Source organism: Anarhichas minor, unplaced genomic scaffold (genome assembly GCF_050575085.1).
Source record: "Anarhichas minor isolate MPS153535 unplaced genomic scaffold, ASM5057508v1 ptg000129l, whole genome shotgun sequence".
Taxonomy (NCBI): domain Eukaryota; kingdom Metazoa; phylum Chordata; class Actinopteri; order Perciformes; family Anarhichadidae; genus Anarhichas; species Anarhichas minor.
Genome location: NW_027466575.1, coordinates 40,001 through 60,561, shown reverse-complemented (window position 1 = coordinate 60,561; position 20,561 = coordinate 40,001). Strand labels below are relative to the sequence as shown.

The following is a 20,561-nucleotide window of genomic DNA, read 5'->3' as shown; positions in this document are numbered from 1 at the left end:
CTTTTTAATCAAATCAAACTAACCTGTACTTTAATGTGTGTGTGTATACATATATCTATATATATGTAGATATATGTATACACACACACATATATGTATTTATTAGTGCTGGGCAACGATTACAATTTTGAATCGCGATTAATCTCATTGTTATGCGCAAAATTCAATAATGAATTCAAAAGTAGTGTATTGTGCACTTTTATTTTAAAAGTACTGCTATATGAACAAAAGGGCAATAACATTTGGTTTGCAAACACTTTAAACACATCTGGTGTTTTTTAATATTGCAAACAAAAACACTTTAAAACTCAAAAAAAATTATTTAAATGAATCATTTATTTTTTCGGTATTTTGGTCAGACACAGATGCAACGCTGATTACCGTAATATGTGTGGTATTTGTTATAAATGTACGTTGGTACATAGAGGGTGATAAGAAGCTGTACAGGGAGGGACTTAGGACCCAGGGGAATGTAGGTGAAGGAAACAGGAAGAGACGGAAGAGACGCCACACAAACAGCTGTTCAACGCTCGCTGCCTGCAGTCGGTTCTTGTGTTAAAAATGCTCAATAATAAAAAAAAAAGTGGTTCCCAAACTTTTTCTGTCAAGCCCGCCCTCGATGATATAGGAACATTGTAAGCACCCCCCCCCCCCCCCCCCAACCCGACCCCACCCACCCCAAATGGGTCGTACCTTCTTTGTTTTCAATTACTTGCATTATAATATATAAACTCTATAAAATATTTGTTTTGTAAAATTTACTTCAAATGTTAAAATTGAAGTTAGCAACAGTGCAACAACTTACATTTCCCCATTTAACAGTACTTTTTTCAAACTAAATTTGTGTGCAAGAAAATAAAAAAATCCTACATATAGAATAATGATAATAATATAATAATATTAATTTGTAAATAAAATTAACTTAATGTCTTTTAAGTGCAAACAATGTATATTTCCCCACATTTAACAGCAGGTTCTCTCTAACAAGAAAATAACATATCCAGCAATGATTGATGTGGATTTACGTTGTTCTGATTGCTTTCAATAAAAGTTTTTTGTCCTGAGAAAAACGGCTCTCATGAAGACCAGAACCAGAACCAGAAAGGTACTGAGGAGGGCAGAGGGGACAAGCAGGACGGACAGGAAGGACAGGAGGGGACAGGTGGGGTCCAAAAGGGGAGGGAGGAGGGGACAAGTGGGGTCCAGGAGGTGAGAGAGGAGGGGACAGGTGGGGTCCAGGAGGTGAGGGAGGAGGGGACAGGTGGGATCCAGAAGGTGAGGGAGGACGGGACAGGTGGGATCCAGAAGGTGAGGGAGGAGGGGACAGGTGGGGTCCAGAAGGTAAGGGAGGAGGGGACAAGTGGGGTCCAGGAGGGGAGGGAGGAGGGGACAAGTGGAGTCTGTTGTGGAAATGTATCATATGGTTCTTTTAGTTATAACTTGTATCGCTTAAACCTGCATATATGCAGACGAGGCCAACCAGACTCATTTAAAACCTAATAATAAATGATCTCATATCAAAGGTATTTTATCATTTCTGGCTTGCTGTAGTGTCATCCTGATCTCACCACCTAACCCTCTTCCCACGAAAATGCACCACCAATGCTGGAACCTGGCCATGGTGGATGCATCGGCAGACAGAGAAGGACATCTGCGAAGGGAGGGGGGGGGGAGAAAGATGAGATAATGTGCATATATACTCTGTTTTAACTATTCATTGTTGTTAGACCTCCGAACTATCCATGAGGAAAGAGCTCTATCCATTCAGCTGAATTATTATTAGTGTCTGCTCAATAAATATGTTTTTATATTTTAAATGTTTTCTCATCTCAGTTATTTCTCACCGGGAGGTTAAAAAGATTATTCCAGGAGGTGAGGGAGGAGGGGACAAGTGAGGTCCAGAAGGTGAGAGAGAGTACTGGAGGACAGGTGGGGACCGGTAGTGAGGTGGACATGAAAAAAGACGAGGAGCAGCTCAAAGCCCCTCATCTAAAAACAAAAAAGGAAGGAAACAGTGGAAGCTCAGAGGCAAAGAAAGTGGCAACGAAAGGAAGTAGAGGAGCAGCAGAGTGCGAGTCCAGTCTGGAGGAGGACTCTGCTGCTGACAGTGAGCCCTCTGAATACAGGGCTGGCAGCGGTAGGAGCTCTGAAGGCTACAGTGTGGAGAAAATAAAGAGTTATCTGCTGAGGACTAAAAATGTAAGAGGAGCTGAAGTGGAGGACTACTTCTCTGACAAAGAGAAGCTCTCCGACTCTGTCAGATCACATATGAGCAGTAACACAGAGGTCGTCTCACAAAGCAGGAAGGCTTCAGACTGAAACAAATAGTTCAGAAGATAAAGAAAGAGCTGAACAACGATGGAGATAATTGTGAATAAGGAACCGCTGGTGAACGGAGCCAGGATGGACATCCAGGATGGCACGACTCCAGGTCTCAGCAGCATGCTGTGCTCCTCTGGGACCACCACCCTGAGGGCACTGGTGAAGCTAGCTGTTCCTGGACGGAGAGACGCACCTGCAGTGGCTTCTCTACTCGGGATGATTTCCATCCGGCAGAGCAGGAGGATCCTGAGCAGGTTGGCGGAGAGACTGACGGAGGACGAGGTCGAGATACTGAAGGACAACAGAGGAGAGGAAGCTCCTGACCCTACAGATCTATTTCCAGATCTAGGATTTATTTCAGAGCTGAATGGGGTCTCAGGACCATCATTCAGCACATCATGAAGCAAAATGTTGTGTGTCTGGAGATGAACTCATATTCAACGCTCCTTGAATCACTGTGAAGAGAAACTGTTTTGATTAGCTTTTGGTTTGTTTTGTTTTGTTGATTTGTGTCAAATTTATTGCCATGGCAAGGTGTTTTTGTTTTTTCATGTTTTAAGAAAATAAAGGTTTCTAAAAAATCTCTCTCTCTTTCTCTGTCTCTCTCTCTCTCCCCCTCGATTGAACAAATTTGATTCCTTCTCCTTCTGTCCCTCCATGTGTCTCTGTTGTCTCTTCCTCCCCCTGCAGGTCGTCTCTCACACTGCAGCTGATGAAGAGCTTCACCTTCAGCTGAGGTTGAAGGGCAGGAGAACTGTATGTGTGTATGTGTGTGTGTTTGTGTGTTATGAGGCGTTTGGTGCGTCAGAGTTTTTATATCACATGATTTTATGTTTTTTAAGGTTTTTTATTTCTGTCTGAACACGAACACACAAATAAAGCCATTAGTTATTAATGTGACACTAATTTGATGTTATTAGTGTTAGTGTGTTAGTAATAATGTTAATGTATTAGCAATAATCAACTGTCTTCCTATCTCCACCAGAACAGCCTCTTGGACCCCCACCAGTCCGGGTTGAAGGTGGGTCACTCGACAGACAGCCCTCCTTGTGGTGACAGAGTCGCTTCACGCCGCGAGAGCAAACTATCTCTCCTCTGTCCTGATTCTGCTGGACCTGTCTGCAGCGTTTGATACTGTGAACCACCAGATCCTCCTCTCCACCCTCGAGGGGATGGGCATCTCAGGCTCTGCACTCTCCCTGTTTGCATGTTACCTGACAGGTCGATCCTACCAGGTGACATGGAGGGGAGCCGTGTCGGAACCAAGCATGCTGACTACGGGGGTTCCACAAGGTTCAGTCCTGGGCCCCCTTCTCTTCTCGCTCTACACAACATCACTGGGTTCTGTTATTCGCTCGCATGACTTCTCTTACCATTGTTATTCTGACGACACCCAGCTGGTCTTGTCATTTCCCCCCGGTGACACTCAAGTGGAGGCACGCATCGCTGCGTACTTGGCTGACATCTCAAAGTGGATGACGACACACCACCTCAAGCTCAACCTGGACAAAACCGAGCTACTGTTCCTCCCGGGGAAGGGCTGCCCGCACCGAGACCTGTCCATCACCATTGAGGATACCGTGGTGACACCAACTCGGACTGCGAGGAATCTGGGTGTGACCCTGAACGACCAACTGTCATTCTCAGCAAACATTGCAACGCAAACAAATCTGCTCCTCTGTCATCCTCTCCTCATCTCCTTCTCTCCTCCTCTCTTCATCTCCTTCTCTCCTCTCTTCATCTCCTCCTCTCTACGTCTTCCTCTCTACCACGTCTACCTCTCAACCAAGTCTACCTCTCTACCACGTCTACCTCTCTACCACGTCTTCCTCTCTACACGTCTTCCTCTCTACACGTCTACCTCTCTACCACGTCTACCTCTCTACCAAGTCTACCTCTCTACCACGTCTACCTCTCTACCAAGTCTACCTCTCTACCACGTCTACCTCTCTACCACGTCTTCCTCTCTACACGTCTACCTCTCTACCACGTCTACCTCTCTACACGTCTACCTCTCTACCACGTCTACCTCTCTACCACGTCTTCCTCTCTACACGTCTACCTCTCTACCAAGTCTACCTCTCTACACGTCTACCTCTCTACCACGTCTACCTCTCTACCACGTCTACCTCTCTACCACGTCTACCTCTCTACACGTCTACCTCTCTACCAAGTCTACCTCTCTACCACGTCTACCTCTCTACCACGTCTTCCTCTCTACCACGTCTTCCTCTCTACACGTCTTCCTCTCTACACGTCTTGCTCTCTACCACGTCTTCCTCTCTACCACGTCTACCTCTCTACCACGTCTTCCTCTCTACACGTCTTCCTCTCTACGTCTTCCTCTCTACGTCTTCCTCTCTACACGTCTTCCTCTCTACACGTCTTCCTCTCTACACGTCTTCCTCTCTACACGTCTACCTCTCTACACGTCTTCCTCTCTACCACGTCTTCCTCTCTACCACGTCTACCTCTCTACACGTCTTCCTCTCTACACGTCTTCCTCTGTCCACATCTTCCTCTGTCCACATCTTCCTCTCTACCACGTCTACCTCTCTACCATGTCTTCCTCTCTACACGTCTTCCTCTCTACACGTCTTCCTCTCTACCACGTCTACCTCTCTACCACGTCTTCCTCTCTACCACGTCTTCCTCTCTACGTCTTCCTCTCTACCACGTCTACCTCTCTACACGTCTACCTCTCTACACGTCTTCCTCTCTACACGTCTTCCTCTCTACCACGTCTACCTCTCTACACGTCTTCCTCTCTACACGTCTTCCTCTCTACCACGTCTTCCTCTCTACCACGTCTACCTCTCTACACGTCTTCCTCTCTACACGTCTTCCTCTGTCCACATCTTCCTCTCTACCACGTCTACCTCTCTACCACGTCTTCCTCTCTACCACGTCTTCCTCTCTACCACGTCTTCCTCTCTACCACGTCTACCACTCTACCACGTCTTCCTCTCTACCACGTCTTCCTCTCTACCACGTCTTCCTCTCTACCACGTCTACCTCTCTACCACGTCTTCCTCTCTACCACGTCTACCTCTCTACACGTCTACCTCTCTACACGTCTACCTCTCTACCACGTCTTCCTCTCTACCACGTCTTCCTCTCTACACGTCTTCCTCTCTACCACGTCTACCACTCTACCACGTCTTCCTCTCTACCACGTCTTCCTCTCTACCACGTCTTCCTCTCTACCACGTCTACCTCTCTACCACGTCTTCCTCTCTACCACGTCTACCTCTCTACACGTCTTCCTCTCTACCACGTCTACCTCTCTACACGTCTACCTCTCTACACGTCTTCCTCTCTACACGTCTTCCTCTCTACCACGTCTACCTCTCTACCACGTCTACCTCTCTACCACGTCTTCCTCTCTACCACGTCTTCCTCTCTACCACGTCTTCCTCTCTATCACGTCTACCTCTCTACCACGTCTACCTCTCTACCCGTCTACCTCTCTACCACGTCTTCCTCTCTACACGTCTTCCTCTCTACACGTCTACCTCTCTACCACATCTACCTCTCTACCACGTCTTCCTCTCTACCACGTCTTCCTCTCTACCACGTCTTCCTCTCTACCACATCTACCTCTCTACCACATCTTCCTCTCTACCACGTCTTCCTCTCTACCACGTCTACCTCTCTACCACGTCTACCTCTCTACACGTCTTCCTCTCTACACGTCTTCCTCTCTACCACGTCTACCTCTCTACCACGTCTTCCTCTCTACACGTCTTCCTCTCTACACGTCTTCCTCTCTACCACGTCTACCTCTCTACCACGTCTTCCTCTCTACCACGTCTACCTCTCTACCACGTCTTCCTCTCTACCACGTCTTCCTCTCTACCACGTCTACCTCTCTACCACGTCTTCCTCTCTACCACGTCTTCCTCTCTACACGTCTTCCTCTCTACACGTCTTCCTCTCTACCACGTCTACCTCTCTACCACATCTACCTCTCTACCACGTCTTCCTCTCTACCACGTCTTCCTCTCTACCACGTCTACCTCTCTACCACATCTACCTCTCTACCACATCTTCCTCTCTACCACGTCTTCCTCTCTACCACGTCTACCTCTCTACCACGTCTACCTCTCTACACGTCTTCCTCTCTACACGTCTTCCTCTCTACCACGTCTACCTCTCTACCACGTCTTCCTCTCTACACGTCTTCCTCTCTACCACGTCTACCTCTCTACCACGTGTTCCTCTCTACCACGTCTACCTCTCTACCACGTCTTCCTCTACCACGTCTTCCTCTCTACCATGTCTACCTCTCTACCACGTCTTCCTCTCTACCACGTCTACCTCTCTACCACGTCTTCCTCTCTACCACGTCTACCTCTCTACCACGTCTTCCTCTCTACCACGTCTTCCTCTCTACCACGTCTTCCTCTCTACCACGTCTTCCTCTCTACACGTCTACCTCTCTACCACGTCTTCCTCTCTACCACGTCTTCCTCTCTACCACGTCTTCCTCTCTACCACGTCTACCTCTCTACCACGTCTTCCTCTCTACCACGTCTACCTCTCTACCACGTCTTCCTCTCTACCACGTCTTCCTCTCTACCACGTCTTCCTCTCTACACGTCTACCTCTCTACCACGTCTTCCTCTCTACCACGTCTTCCTCTCTACACGTCTACCTCTCTACCACGTCTTCCTCTCTACCACGTCTTCCTCTCTACCACACTGTGCAAATACTATGTTACAGTAAAAGTGCTAATACCCACTGAGCTACATCGACCTCACAGGAACAAAGTATGACATGATAAACGTTTGATTTAAACGAGGTGTTGAAGCTCTGATAATAATATTCCCCCTCTTTATCTTGATGAGATAATAATGATCTGAATATTAAATACAGCTTCTTTAAATTCAGGTTCCACGTCAGTGCTTCGTCTTTATTCTTCAAGTAACATAATAAAGCATTCAGCTTTTCATCTGTCAGCGTTTAGTTACTTCATCTACAGCTGGATCAACACACACTCATCTTAAATAAATTAATCTATAACACATCATCACTTATCAGTTGATTATATTTACTTTTAATAATCTACGTCTGCATATAACTCAAGTTATCAACAATAACCATATGACATTACAAGACACTACATATATTATCAACAATAACAATATAATAATAATATCGGTAAGAATATTAATAACAACATAACATTAATAAAGTAATAATATGATTATTATTATTATAACAATAGCAATAATGGTTATGTTCCTCCGAGTGAGTGATGTGCTTCCCCTCTGTTGGTCCGTCAGCACTGACTGGTTCTACAGGTCAGCACTAACTGGTTCTACAGGTCAGTTCTACAGGTTCTACTGGTTGGTTCTACTGGTCAGTTCTACAGGTTCTACTGGTCAGTTCTACAGGTCAGTTCTGCTGGTTCTACAGGTCAGTTCTACTGGTTCTACTGGTCAGTTATACAGGATCTACTGGTTGGTTCTACAGGTTCTACTGGTCAGTTCTACAGGTCAGTTCTACTGGTTCTACAGGTCAGTTCTACTGGTCAGTTCTACAGGTCAGCACTGACTGGTTCTACAGGTCAGTTCTACAGGTCGGTTCTACTGGTCAGTTCTACAGGTCAGTTCTGCTGGTTCTACAGGTCAGTTCTACTGGTTCTACTGGTCAGTTATACAGGATCTACTGGTTGGTTCTACAGGTTCTACTGGTCAGTTCTACAGGTCAGTTCTACTGGTTCTACAGGTCAGTTCTACTGGTCAGTTCTACAGGTCAGCACTGACTGGTTCTACAGGTCAGTTCTACAGGTCGGTTCTACTGGTCAGTTCTACAGGTCGGTTCTACAGGTCAGTTCTACAGGTCGGTTCTACTGGTCGGTTCTACTGGTCAGTTCTACAGGTCAGCACTGACTGGTTCTACAGGTCAGTTCTACAGGTCGGTTCTACTGGTCAGTTCTACAGGTCGGTTCTACTGGTCAGTTCTACAGGTCAGCACTGACTGGTTCTACAGGTCAGTTCTACTGGTCAGTCTCCAGATGAAGCTTAATTTCTCCTGAATCATCGTCATGTAGTTCAACATTACGTCACTGACAACATCACAGCGTGTCAGCAGCAGAGGGGGGGGGGGGGAGTCTACTTTGTGTGCGCAGAGGAAGCCACTCCTAAACACACACACACACACACACACACACACACACACACACACACACCTCCTCTGAATGAGCGCATGCCGCAGCAGATGGGACACTCCTCCTAAAACAATCTGCGCGTTCGCTTCGGCCGTTACGGTAGAACGGTGAACGGGCCAGGAGGGGGCGTGGTCAGCATCATGGTCGACTAGCTCCCGTCTGCTCGGTGAGAAAAAAGGAGCTGAAGGAGCCGAGCCGACCTCTGAGGCCGCCCGTGTGAGGCCGTGAGGCGGCCTGCAGCTCAAGCAGCGGTCCGCTGACTGGCTGACGTCTGGTTCTTCTTCTTCCTTTTTATTTTGTTTAAGTTTCCGGTCGCAGCCCGGTGGTTTGAATGTTACGCTGTTATGTCATCATGTGTGATTTTAGTGCAGTGAGAGCAGAGAGAGGAAGTGGTTCTTTGAGTCTGCACGAATTTAAAAAGCTTCAGTCATCACTTTATATCATTTATACATTTAATTTGACCTTTATCAGCATGGACGGTCTAAATCTCTTTAATCATCACACTGCACGGCATAACGTTTTATTATATTTGTTATATTTATATATTTACTTCATGAAAGTGCATTTATTTATTACATAGACATTTTTGCCTTAAAAGAGATTTTAAGGACTACATTGAGGGATTATATCACCCCTATATTTCTGTTTTTGGTGTATTTTCATATTTTTAAATATGGAAGCTCATTTCCGCCACTAAAATAAAAAAGGGTAAAATGTTAATAATTACATAAAAAAAGTCAAAATAAAATAAACCAAAATGAAGATTTATTAACATTGTGACATTTTATGTAAAATTGTTAGATAATACTGATTATTAATCAGTAAATTGATGTTAAAGTTGGTGTCATAAAAATATGATGTCCATGTTCAGGCTAAATCATAACTTTGAGATAAACTGCAATTTTGGAATAATAAATCCAAATTACATCTCCGAATATGATCTTAAAACATCCCAAATTGACCAACCTAAAATATAAAAGTCATACATTTAACATTCTCACAATGTCATTCAATTATTTTAGTCTTGGCACTAAACAGCTTCCATACTATGAACTCATTGCCTTTCTTTTAAAACTCTCATATCCCTTGTTTTCTTGTTCCTCCATGTTCTTCACAGAAACAAACGATGAAGACGATGGTGAGCTGAGCTACAGCCTCCGCTGACGTGGAGCCTAAGAGGCCCGGCTGGTTTTATGAGGCGTGTTTGCCCGTATAGGCCCGTATATATGTGGCTGATCCTATAGGCTGCTGCACAGACGTTTTATTGTCTCCTCCCTGGATACCAGCCCTTCCTTTAGGAACGCTTGTTTTTAGAGCTCAGAGAGAAAACACATGGATCCTGTGACCATTAGTTCATCTTCAGGAAGTCTCACAGACACATTTACTACTCATTTTGTGAATATTTATAGTAAAAGTACTATTATCGTACTACTGTGGAGCCACAGTGTGTAATTTGGGAGGTATTTTGGAGTAATAACACAGTTCTGTCCCTGCTGACATTTGGTTATTTTCTAAAAGAGCCAAAATGGCGTGAGGGGGCTGACTGGCAAGGGCGCGAGCGTGCACGAGATGTGGACATGTGGGCGGGAAAATGCTGCTGCGCCTCTACTCCGGTCTTTCCGACCCGAACCAACCGAGAGGGAGCCGTAACACGCGCGAGGCGGAGATAGCGAGCCGAGCAGCCGGAGGAGACGAGCCGAACTCCGGGGTGGATTTTTTACGTTTTACGCCCAGTTTTCCGTCGGGGAGACCGGGCGGGTCTCCGGTACACGAGAATGAGAGAGCCGGAAACATGAACGGAGCCGTGTACATTTCGTTCTTCCAGGGCCAGCTGGAGTCCGTGCTGGAGCAGGTCGTTCAGCTCGCGGTCCAGGAAATCAGCAAGACGGTGGGCTCCAGTCTCAACACGCTGCTGCTGGAGGCCGCCGTGAAGGAGCAGGAGAACCGCCGGCTCCGGATCAGGCTCCAGGGAGGAGGAGGCGGCGGCGGCAGCGGACAACAAAAGACAGAACCACCACCGCAACAACAGCTTCTTCTTCCCGGCGTCCCCACCGACATACGCCGCCTGGAGCAGCGAGGACGAGTCGTAGGTAGGTAGATTGAGCCCCTCCCCCTTCTCCTGTGGTTATACAACACGCGCATTCACACGTAGAAACACGCCAACACAACAAGCGCGAGGGCACTCCTCCTCCTCCCTCTAGCTGCACGCAACACGTTGCGTAACTCTGCAGAGGTCCGTTTAAAAGCAGCAGACAGCAGAGGACCAGGACCCATGGGGGCTCCTTAGACTGGGACAAAGAAGCTCCAGTCTGGGTACACACTGGGCCGTAATACGGGTCAGAATAACTCTATAATTGGGGGTTTAATTGGAGAATAATGGAGAACGGAGCAGGATATAAAGCTGATTTATGGTATAATTTAACATGTTGTCTATAAGAGACACATTCAAACTAACATACCAGATAGATATAAATATAATACATGTATATAAATAAAGAGAAAAGGTCTGATTGTGTCTTTACAAACACACATACATATATATAGTATGTATACATATACATATATATACATGTGTGTGTGTATATATACATGTATATATATCAAAGGCAGTTCATGCCAGTAGTGTGTTTTACGGCCTGGTTATAATAAGAGAAGCAGCAGCCAGGCCTCCTCCCTCCATAAATAACATGGTGTCATGTCACACAGCAGCTTTTACGTTGACGTTCTGACTGGAACACGAGGGAACGGTTGTAGAACCAATAGAACGAGGCGTCGGTGTTGTGAGATATACGGCGCTTCTATGAGAGGAACGAGGGTCTTGTGGACAAAGAAGCAACAGACTGCAGGAGACGGGCCTTGTGGGCTGGGTTAGGATTGTGGAACCCCAGCGATGTTTTAGTGTGTGGTGGGGGGGACCAGGACCGAAGAGACCGTTGGACGCGGCGTCCACCAGCCAACTGTTCGGCTCACTTCCTGTTAGGGTTGTCACGATACCAAAATTATGACTTCGATACGATACCTGCCATAAGTATCACGATACCCGATACTTACGATACGATACAATACTGGTATATTTATCTATAATAGTAATAAATAAAACATCTGTACGGTTCCCTTTTTTACCAGCTTGTTCCTGCCCAGCTTTTTGAACACTTAACAAACGGCATTAATATTAATGTTGAACCTCTTCGCATCTGTTGAGCCTCTCATATTTCCGCTGGCTTTCAAACACAGCTGAAGGGAACTCTGTCTCTGTGTTGCTGCTGACTCTGCTGACATCTGTCTGTCTGTCTGTGGGAGTGGGTGGGTAAACAATGCTTCATTTACTTGCATAGTGAGTTTGATATTTTCACTTCATATTTTATCTTAATTCATGGAATAATTGTTTTTCCTTAACTAAAAATAAAAATAATTAGCTCAAGATCCACCCTCAGGCTCCACCAGCATGGAGCCATTCTGCATCAATTGTGTTTCATTTAGTGCACTTGTGTGAGCATTGTGACCTCATCATCATATAGACTTGTCCTCAAACTAGGCTAAGGCTACTCGTGTTAGCTGTATATGGGGGAGCTTGGGGGTGTTCATGTTTATAATCACATTTGCTTACCTGTCGTTCTTTGAACTCTTTGAATAGTTGGGGGTGTCTGTCTGAAAGGTGCTTTGCCATGTTAGACCTGTTGCCTCCCTTGGTCTGTGTGGCTTTGAAACACGTTTCACAGACGGGTCTCTGTAGGTCAGTGGGGACCGTACACGGACCACCATTTCCGTTTTTCCGTTTTTGGTTTGAAACGAAAAACGAGAATACCATGGTATTTCCGTATTGTCGTTTTTTCGATTGAATGGTAAAACAGACTATCAACACGTACACGGACCTTGATGCCACATGTCTCCCCTGCGATCACTCGCTGTGAGTGAGCGCTGGGTAGCCCCGCCCCCTTGCAGTCAATGCCTGCAGGCAGCATGACAGGGAGCGGAACAGTGAGTGCGCTCTGATCGTGCTATTTTAATGAAGTATCTATACTAAAAATATGCAAAATCGTATAGTTTTTAACGTACAGGTACCGCGGTACCTTTTTAGTATCGATACACCGTGCAACATTACTTCCTGTAACCAGTGTAGCATTAAAGCATGGTGGAATTAGCAAGCTAGCTAACAAGCAAGAGACAACCTCCGGTTCTTTAAAGTGAAGTCAAAGCTTCATGTGTTAAAGCTGCATTCTCTCTAGTGTCCACCAGGGGGCGACTCCTCTGGTTGTATAGAAGTCTATGAGAAAATGACTCTACTTCTCTCTTGATTTATTACCTCAGTAAACATTGTAAACATGAGTTTATGGTCTCAATCTCTAGTTTCAAGTCTTCTTCAATACAGCATGATGTTCATTTAGTACATTATGGTCCATTTAGAGTCAAACAGACCATAAAGCAGGGGATGCTTTAGGGCGGGGCTACACGGTGATTGACAGGTCTCTACCAGAGACGTATACGGCGTCTCTACGTCACTCCTCCTCAGTCCATATATGGTCACTTCCTGTTCACTGGTTGTGATATAAACAAGATGGCGACGGACAAATCGCTGAACTAGAGGCTTCAAAAAACAATGAGAGACGTCACCATGACTACGGCCTATTCTTATAAACAGTGTATGCCGATGACCCAACAACAACACTCACAACCACACTTTGTTATCGTTTCCTAACTTAGCTAAGCTAACGCTAACGTTCATGACCTTATTGATGAGCTCTCTGTGACGACGGCTGAGGGTCTGTTTCAATGAAAAAAAAAAGATATTTTTCGACTTAAAGAATGTTTTTCTATAAAATCCTATTTTTGAATGAAACCAAAGACGTCCTAAAAAGTAAAATGTCGTCTGAACACAAGAAACCTTTAAAAAAAACATGAAACTATAAAGTGAAGAGTCAACGGTTCCTCTCATCTACTTCCTGCTTGGTGGAGGTGTTGACCGTGGGCCTATTTGAGTGCAGGTGGGGCGTTAAGCCGTCTTCTCACCAAACGCGGCGCAAATTATTTGCGTGAGTAGATTACATACAAAGTCTCTGTACGCACGTGATGTGACGCAAATTTGCGATGGCGCAGCACGATAGCCTATCAGCGTTGAGATGCCGTGATGAAGGTCCTCCTTCATCACGGACGTTGTTGAATCGGGAAACAAACTGTAGCCGTCTGTGTTCAGAGCGCTACACCTCATGTTAGTAGAGACCAGATGGTTCAAACAATAACACGCTGCTGTATTCATGACTAGATGACGTCATGTTGAGTGTTGATGGAGCTGCTACAATGTTAGCTTAGCATAGCACCGATGGAACCAGACTCCATTCAGAAAACAAACATTTAAAAGTTGTTTACTTGTTGTCTTGAGGAGAGAAATAACAAAACATGAACTCAGACTTTTTACTAATTATCCTCATTATGTAGATATGATGATCCATGCTCGTAAAGCAGCATGGATCATGTGATGAATCAGACGGAGTTTAGTTTCCTGATGTCTGGACTTTAACAAGTACGAAGCAGGAATAGAGGTTAATTCTTCTGTTGGTTGATGGAGGACATAAATGGAAATAAATATATATTATATATATAATATACCAGAAGAGGGTGTAAAATGCTTAATCTCTGCAGCTTGCTTCAGCTCTGCTTTATAGAAGGCTTGTTGTTATTATGGGATGGTGAGACGGATCAGGTCTGGATGACTCTGATCGGTCTGAACAGGACGGACCTCCTCCATCACAGAAGCTGTCACTCATCCAGACGTTGTTTGTGTGGGTGTGGGTGTGTTTCAGACACACACACACATGCAGAGACACGTGAGACAGAATAAACCACGCATGCATACACACACATCTGTGCACTCGAACACACACGGTTGACACGCACCAACCAGTACCAACCAGTATCAACCAGTATCAACCAGTTTAAACCCCTACCAACCAGTACCAACCAGTATCAACCAGTATCAACCAGTTTAAACCCCTACCAACCAGTTTAAACCAGTTTAAACCCTACCAACCAGTACCAACCAGTATCAACCAGTACCAACCAGTATCAACCAGTACCAACCAGTATCAACTAGTTTAAACCAGTATCAATCAGACCATCGGGTCAACCAGTATAAACCAGTATCAACCAGTACCAACCAGTATCAACTAGTTTAAACCAGTATCAATCAGACCATCAGGTCAACCAGTACCAACCAGTTTGAATGGGACCAACCAGCAGTCCTCCCATTAACCAGAGACGAGGCTGATGAAGGTGAAGAGTTGTTACCTGATAGTAGTCGTGTTGATGCTAGTTAGCGGCGTGTGAACAGAGACACTGGACCAGTAAACCAGCAGAACCCTGCGTGATGGGACCGGTAGAACCGGCAGACCCGGTGTTGAATCCTCTTTGTTTACCTTTTTTTATGTCTCCATGCTTCTACTGGTAACCCCAGCGTTTAACATCACGTGGCTATGAATTGTGGGTAATTCCCTCAGTCAAAGTCTGCAGAAATATGGACTCACAGAAACTCTGAACCCTCAGAGTCCGCGAGACTGGAGAGAGTTAGATTAACTCAGACGGAGAGATAATGAGGACCCGACACGCTCAGGTCAGAGGTCACCGCTGTGGGGGGGTCCACATGTGTGGTGTTTGCTCACTGTGGAGAGGAACAAATGAGGAGGAGGAGGGGGGGTTTGTTAGTGTAAGTGATTACATTACATTACATTACAGTCATTTAGCAGACGCTTTTATCCAAAGAGACTTACAATAAGTGTATTCAACTTAATCAACTCATTCAACATCGGTTTTCGAGAGAACTACTCGTCACCAGAAGTCATAAGTGCATCTCCTCTCCTCAAACAAGCATCTAAGAGCATAAAACAGAGCCAACGCACAGTGCAGAGACAAACGAATGCAATAAGTGCCACAAACTAATAAGAAAACAATAAGTACAATAAGCTAGTATGAATACAGTAGATGCTAAGTAACTGCTAAGTGGAAGGCTCAGGGTAGGCCTTTTTGATTAAATTAACTCTTGGAGATCAACTCAGACTCTTTCAAACTAAAGCTGGGATATTTCACAATAAAAGCATGTAAAGACCACATGCTTTGAGCTGGTTAGATTTATATTGAAAATCAACATTATTTAGAGAAGTTTTAGAGCGCTTTATCTCTGCTAGTATATCATTTTGCAAGAAATTTTGACAGTGGGGCTTCTACTGCCCCAAGACGTCGCAATATATATCCACGCCGATGTTACCGATAGTATCGTTGAGGTTCAATTGAGATATCGCTTTTCTCTTTTCTGCATTTTAGATTCATACTCTTGGATTGAATCTTGTATTTGTGATGGACAGTCCACAAATGTCTCCCATCATTTCTGTGCTGGACATGTACATCTTTGTTTGAGAAGCCTTTGGAAATGATGGGAGCGTTCTGTATTTGTGATAAAAAGACTTGAACTTAACATTTCTTAAAATGAACCTCATCCTGAGCTTCATGTTAAGATACAGGTACTCCATGGGGCTTTTATTTTGAAAGGGTGGGACTGGGTGGGTGAGAGGAGACATATTCATAATGTTTGACACACAAACACAGAGGTTATTAAATGACAGGCTTCATCACAAGCATTCCAGTTAAAATTCACTCTGTGGGGCTTTCATTTTGAAATGGGGGGGGGGGAGGTCCTCTTAAAATCTAATATGCGGCGCGATGAATTCGCGCCGCATATTAGCGTCCATCGCGCTGCCGGTCAAAACGCCGGGGGCCATGTGTTCATTCGCGCGAATCGCGCTGGACACGCCGGAGAGGGGGCGTGGCTTATCGCCCTGAAAGCCGTTCAACTGTCCGCTATTAACCATGAAAAAAATAACCTCTATTTCTGCTTAGTACGTGTTGTGGAAGTCATATCCCGGGAAACTAAACGCCGTCATGTCTGGTTCATAACATTGTCCAGAGGAGCTCCATGGATTTTATCGAGCTGTGTTCACTGTGTCTAGTGAGCCACAGGTCGCTGTTTACTACAGCTGTATGAACACAACATAAACTGATTTGGCTGTGATTTAACGGCAATAAACCGACAAAAAGGGACTCTAAAATAACTACGTAATGATGCCGATTTGATCGTAGAGCTCTGGGTGAACACAGACGGCTACAGTATTTATTTCCTGATTCAACAACGGCAGGACGTCAGTGATGACGGGGGGAGCAACTTAACGCTGATAGGCTATCGCGCCGGGGCGTAACGCGAATATTTCGCAGAAGTTGAAACTCGCGCGTTTGGGGGCGATTTGCCGTTTGACTCGAATTTGCGTCAATCGTGCCGCGCCATCGCTAATTCGTGCCGCGCCAGTCTCATCGCGTCTGTGCATAGACTTTGTATGTAATCTACTCACGCGAATAATTCGCGACGCGTTTGGTGTGAACGCAGCATAACAAAGGAATGTTTCTTCTTCTTCTTCTTAAACACCTGTGTGCCTGCATGGAGAACAACATGGGAAAAACCTGTCAAACAAATCCTCAAAACCCCCATAACCGTAGCTCCTATTGCTCCGATATTAATACTGGAGAGGAAGGATGACTTGAAGAACAGATCGTGTGAAAATGGTGGATTGTGGACTCAAAATAGGCAAAATAGAAATATTTTTTTCACAAGAATCTCAAGCTGCTCTTCACTCTAGCGATGACATCACGCACTCTAAACTGTGCAATACACACCCATTATAAAGTCAGAAACTGAACCAAAATGTTCCTGAAACTTAATCTGCGACTTCATGAAAACTGTGCTAGCTATCAAAATGCCCATTTCGCTCAATAAAGTGCAGCGTTTTGTCTACGTTTTAAACTTTGAGTCATTGTTCTATGTTAATGTACGGCTCGTCAATATGGGCCCAAAGTTATGTGGTTTTTTTGCTCTCTTCACGCCAGAACCCATTGAAGTGAATGGAGAAATTTTGCTAAGTTTTTCCCCATTTTTGGGAAAACTGCTGGGCGAATCCCTGAGAAAAGTCACATCACACCATTCCCGATCAGGTCGCACGTTTTGATGTATTTTTTGCGCAGGTGTTTGGAAGCGCCTCAAACTTTTGTATGGAAGATGGAGAATAAGAAGAATAGTCTGTATTAATACATATGTACAGTACAGGGTAGGAATTTACATATTTTTTAGGGGGCAATTTTTGCCCCCTAAAAAATATGTCAGTGGGGGCAATTTTTGTCCCCACTGACTGAGATCCAGGGCATTCAAAAAGAGATGGGGCACTTTTTGAAACTTTTTGAAACATTTAACCTTTGTTCAAAATAATAAATATACTTCTTTAGGCTTACAATTGTCATCAAATGGCAATAATAAGACTATTAGGCAGTAGTCTACAGATTCAAAGTGTTTTCTTAGATTTTTTTGAACAAAAAACAAACATAAATCACATTCAATTTTATTCTTATTTCTTTGTGGTTATTTATTATTATTACATTTTTTAAACAACTATTAACAATTATTAAGTCAACGATGCCTTGATTACATATACATTAGTCATTGTGTGGAATTATTGAGAAAAACATTTTTATAGCACCTTAAAATGTTTAAAAATGTGCCATTTGAAGGTACAAATTCAGTTCAGAGTTTTTGCTTAGTAAATATCTTAATTGACTGTCAGTCAGGTATTATTCATCAGCAACCCTCAAATCAAAGAATAGAGACACTTTACGCACAATTTAGTGTATTTTCCCTTTAACTCACGAGATGCAGGCAGCATGTTTTATACTTAATGTGAATATAATGATATCAGGGGCAACATTATATTTCTTAGGGGCAGATTTGCCCTTTGCCCTCGTGTATTTCCGACGCTGGTACAGTATATTAATATATATTGTTTAGATACAAATACACTTGGTGGTGATGAAGATGAAGATGATCATGATGATGATGATGATGATGGTGGTCTCTCCTCCTCCTCCAGACCAGCTGAAGGGGGTCATGGAGCAGGTCCTGGACTTTGCGGTCCACGAGCTGACTAAGATCGTTGAGGCATCGTTTGACGACCTGCTGCTGGAGATCACCAAGATAGAGAGAGAGCAGCAGGACCTGGGGGAGACGCTGGACAGGGGGGGGGGGGGGAGCCGGGGGGAGGAGGAGGGGGTCAGAGAACGACTCGGTGTCACCCAGCGGCTCTGAGGACACGAGGGAGGAGATGACCGAGGTCACCAGAGAGACGCCAAGGAGAGACGGTGAGTGGACACCTTTAACTGTGATGTCACGGTGTACCGCTGGACACCGTGACATCACAGTGAGTTCTACTTAAACACATGATACAAGCTCATCTGCTCCTCCTTTACCTCCTTCCCTTCATCCTTTCTCTCTTCTCCTTCTTCACTTCCCCTTCTCTCCTTTCTCACCTCCTTCCCCTCACCTCCTCTCTCATCCTCTCCTCTCTCCTCTCTCCTCTCTCCCCCTCAGACCCGGATCGCCCCCCCGTCCTCTCTGTGTCTCAGGACTGGGTTCCTATCCTGGACAAGGTCTTTGGTCAGAAGTGGTGCAGCGATGTCTGGCAGATCAAGGAGCTGGATGGAGGAGGAGGTGGGCGGAGTCTTAATGAAGGAGGTGCTGATCAGGTGGCTCCTCCCTCCACCCCCTCTGTGACCCTGGAGCCCTCCCCCTCCTCCCCCCAGCAGGACCCCCGCTGGACTCCTCTGGAGGACATGGAGGTGTTTTCTCCTGATGAAGAAGCTGCAGACGCTCAGAGGAAGACCAGCAGACCTGGATCTGGATCAGGACCTGGACCCCCCCTCAGCCCTACAGGTGACCCCAAAAAACCTTGTGTGTGTGTGGGTGGGTATATATGTGTGTGTGTCATCACTGCCCTCTACTGGACTTCAGACTCATAACCACTAACAGGAACATTTTGTTGCAGTAAAAGATCAGAGTACTACTACAGTTAATGAAGTACCTGTGTACTGGGGGGTCAGACTCTGGTCTCTCTGGACCTGACCCTGGTCTCTCTTGTCTCTGGTCTCTCTTGTCTCTCTAGACCCTGACCCTAGTCTCTCTTGTCTCTGGTCTCTCTTGTCTCTCTAGACCCTGACCCGAGTCTCTCTTGTCTCTGGTCTCTCTAGACCCTGACCCTAGTCTCTCTTGTCTCTTGTCTCTCTAGACCCTGACCCTAGTCTCTCTTGTCTCTTGTCTCTCTAGACCCTGACCCTAGTCTCTCTTGTCTCTGGTCTCTCTTGTCTCTCTAGACCCTGACCCTATTCTCTCTTGTCTCTGGTCTCTCTTGTCTCTCTAGACCCTGACCCTAGTCTCTCTGGTCTCTCTTGTCTCTCTGGACCCTGACCCTAGTCTCTCTTGTCTCTGGTCTCTCTTGTCTCCCTAGACCCTGACCCTAGTCTCTCTTGTCTCTGGTCTCTCTTGTCTCTCTAGACCCTGACCCTAGTCTCTCTTGTCTCTGGTCTCTCTTGTCTCTCTAGACCCTGACCCTAGTCTCTCTTGTCTCTGTTCTCTCTTGTCTCTCTAGACCCTGACCCTAGTCTCTCTTGTCTCTGGTCTCTCTTGTCTCTCTAGACCCTGACCCGAGTCTCTCTTGTCTCTGGTCTCTCTAGACCCTGACCCTAGTCTCTCTTGTCTCTTGTCTCTCTAGACCCTGACCCTAGTCTCTCTTGTCTCTTGTCTCTCTAGACCCTGACCCTAGTCTCTCTTGTCTCTGGTCTCTCTTGTCTCTCTAGACCCTGACCCTATTCTCTCTTGTCTCTGGTCTCTCTTGTCTCTCTAGACCCTGACCCTAGTCTCTCTGGTCTCTCTTGTCTCTCTGGACCCTGACCCTAGTCTCTCTTGTCTCTGGTCTCTCTTGTCTCCCTAGACCCTGACCCTAGTCTCTCTTGTCTCTGGTCTCTCTTGTCTCTCTAGACCCTGACCCTAGTCTCTCTTGTCTCTGGTCTCTCTTGTCTCTCTAGACCCTGACCCTAGTCTCTCTTGTCTCTGTTCTCTCTTGTCTCTCTAGACCCTGACCCTAGTCTCTCTTGTCTCTGGTCTCTCTTGTCTCTCTAGACCCTGACCCGAGTCTCTCTTGTCTCTGGT

At 45.5% G+C, this 20,561-nt stretch overlaps 1 pseudogene; it reads left to right on the top strand.

Moving 5' to 3' along the window:
- Positions 1-2,358: 2,358 nt before the first annotated feature.
- The window catches only part of LOC142941115 (uncharacterized), a 28,132-nt pseudogene continuing 9,929 nt past the window's right edge, over positions 2,359-20,561 (top strand).